Genomic DNA, 3,515 nt, shown 5'->3' with positions numbered 1-3,515 from the left:
CAACACCCAATTACTCTTCCAACTCGACTCTCACTATGAATCCCCAATAGAACCGCACCACATGTGCCCATAACCAACAAATCACAACGTCTCACAACACCGAAAAGCAACTCATAGCTCTCCTCAGATCACTAACAAGCTCAATAACGATCGAATCAACCTATCCCTCAACAATACAATTCGGGGCCAACCAAGCCAACTCAAGCTAAACACGTATCCACATCGGCCTACCAACGAACTCATTACCAAGAAAGCCTAAAGCTGCTCCTTCCACTACTATAACTCCTGCCGGAGCCGTACGATACGGTGCCCGGCACCAAATCAATATCGAAATCCACAACCTCGCCCGGCGACATGCCCGGCCACAAGAAACGCATCCGAAAAGTCCCTTAACACCGGAACGGAACCAATGGTAGGAACCTCTGCACTGACATCCATCACGAAGGCCCAATTAAGAAAAGCAATCCTTCCTAGCCGTCCACTGGGTCTTTGAAATATAAACCACTCTGCAAGAACATAATCCAATGCACCTCGCCACTCAACCCGTGGCATTTCCGGCATAGCCCGCAGCGCAATAGTTCAGCATCACCTAACACTAAGACAACCAGTCTGAATTTCAACATCACATCCAAAATCTAACATACCAGCAAATAAAGATCCACTCGAGCCTCCAAATCCCGATTGCCGCTAAACGGTGCCGAATACACATGATCCACAACCACGACATAGCCTGTACATGAGAACTCCCAGTCTCTAACTCCATATAGCACACGAATCATCATACCTGATCCCAATTTTTGCCATCCGAACGCATACCACACCTTAAATACCCCATCACTCCACGATAGATACTTTAAAATTTCATGTGCCACCAAGTAAACCCGAATACCACCAGTTGATTTTACAAGAAAATGCTGCAATACTACCGAAGTATCATCAGTTTAATCACATTACCCTTTTTCTGAGACATATACTCTCGTCAAATCGCTTCCAATTAGCAGCACCATTTCCTTGATTGTCTGAGGCTACCCGTTGCCTAAGAGTTTTTATGAACTTCTTTTCAGAACTGAACTGAAACCTCGTACACGCAAATCTCGATCCTCCACAACATACCGCATATACCATACCATCCAAGGATAGCAGGAAAACTTTTATCTCCCTTCCGAGCCACAGACATATACGCACTCAACTAGTCAAGAACTTCCATTGATCCCATCTAGAAGAAAAATCATTAAACATTCCATGTCTCTCATATTCGTAGAAAATGCACCTCTTCAACTATGGTAGAAATCAACAAGAACTCTCTCAATTCCGTTTGCATAAATTAAGCTGCCAGGACGGAATCCTTCTAACTCGACCAAGCTAAGCAAGCCATCAAAACCCAAGAGCATTGCTGCAAAATACCTTCAAGGGCTCATTACCTCGAACACATACGAAGAATTAATCATATCCTTACCATACCGATTTGGTCTACTATCAAGCTATTCCATCTATCTAATTTCCCTTCTGATTCATCATCAACTTGATATTCCCCCTTGTTGTAGCACCACAGTTCCTCAACCCAGGCTCACTACACGAGACCCAAGCACAAGACCACACTGTCTAAGACCCATAAGCCACTGAATCCTCTCTCAAATATTCCCAGAAACACCACATTCCAAAATACTTTACTTTGAAGAACTTCCTGCGAATATAAATCCTTTACCTTTACTTTCCAGATACTGATACATAGAATTCCATAATTAACATAAAACACCACAAGTCTTGACCTTTTCCAATGAACACAGTCTCTAACCACATACACAACCTTAAGACACCTGATTGTTACATGTAGAATCTTGAACACATTAAAATCATTCTCGAGAGTCATTTACTTCTTATTCAAACTGCAATTTACCTGATCAAACGAACATAACCACCCGTGCCTCATTAGCACTCTGACACTGCAGGATATGACCTCATCCCAATACAAACAAACATCTTCCTGCTCCATGCACCGAGCATTCTTTACCAACAACAGCTTAAGACATCCTGTGATTCTCACACATCTACGAAGCACCATATAACCTTTGTCAAAATTTTGCTTCACTCGTGCCATCCTCGGCTCAATTTCCGCAACCAGAACTGATTCGCCAGCATGCCTCAAATCGGAACCAACATAGCACATAACCGTACAATTATCTAATCAATAGCAAACTCCCCAACTTGGCTCGAAGCCACAGATCAAAACACTCCCAACAACTCATAGCGCACATACTCCATTGCTGCCTTAATACCATAGTGAGATTAAACTCAATCCTTCATAAGCTTGTGGAAACACAAATCATCTAAATTTTTTTTAACTCTTCTGCAAATCTCGCATTCACTCACACAACAGTTAAGCCCACTCTCTAGGCGATCCAATTTAGATGTCAACACATTTTCTTCACTTGTAAATGATATCTTCTAATTGATAACATAAGGATCAAACAACTTTAGAACACTCCGCAGGAGATGACCCACCTGTCTTGCCTCCAACTACCATTTCTGTATACCTTCCACCGTCCTAAACTGTACGCAGTCGCTTAGTCTTCCTGAGTCTGAACTCATACCGCAACATAAAATTTTTACTTCACTCTCAACTGGAAACATGAAAAGATTCTTCACGCGCCCATAACTCAGGCTATACCTCGAATCGCAATGGAATTCAAACACCTAATAGTTCTTCTATCATCCAGTAGGCCTTCCTCATCACCTCCAAGTCACATAGATGCACCTTGCAGCACAAACATACTTACCACGTAGCTAACCAGCCATCACTCCCACTAATAGGGGAAATGCCGAACATATAAGTTCGAAAAACTTGCTCACATAATCAGCACCTCGGTGCTCAAGCCATAGGAAAAGATCCGGCCTTAAGTCCTCTAGAGTGGCCCAACATAAACTCACAGAGATTATATCTCGCCCCTCGATCGGGAAATCACAAGCCATCAAGGCACATCTGATACTGAGCGCTCATGCGCGCGTACGAACACGTGGAAGGAATTTCAAGAGTTTCTTTTCAAGCTGAATCAAGGACGCACAATAAGAATTCAAGAATGTGAAGTTTTCCTAAAGGTTCTGCAGCCTCTCGAGGATAAGTACAGACGTCTCCGTACCGATCCAGAGACTCTACTAAACCGGCTCATGACTCGCGAGACCAAGTAACCTAGGCTCTGATACCAACTTGTCACGACCCCAACCCCGGTCGTGATGGTGCCCAACACACTGCTAGGCAAGCCCGACCAATTCAACAACCTTAACCCTTTTTATACAGTTCATGATTCAATTAACACAAATAATTACTAAGTCATAATACTGAAACTCTGAAATATAATTAAAACATGCGGAAAACCCAAGTAGAAATACTACTACACAGCCCGAAGAATCCGGTGTCACAAGTCTGAGCCTCTAATACACGGGTGTCAACCTACTACATATTGCTCTAAAGAAATGCGAAAATAAAGCAAATAGGTTAGATGGGAAGATCAGGACTG

The sequence above is a fragment of the Nicotiana attenuata genome, unplaced genomic scaffold (assembly GCF_001879085.1).
Source record: "Nicotiana attenuata strain UT unplaced genomic scaffold, NIATTr2, whole genome shotgun sequence".
Taxonomy (NCBI): Eukaryota; Viridiplantae; Streptophyta; class Magnoliopsida; order Solanales; family Solanaceae; genus Nicotiana; species Nicotiana attenuata.
Note: the sequence above shows the minus strand (reverse complement) of the source record.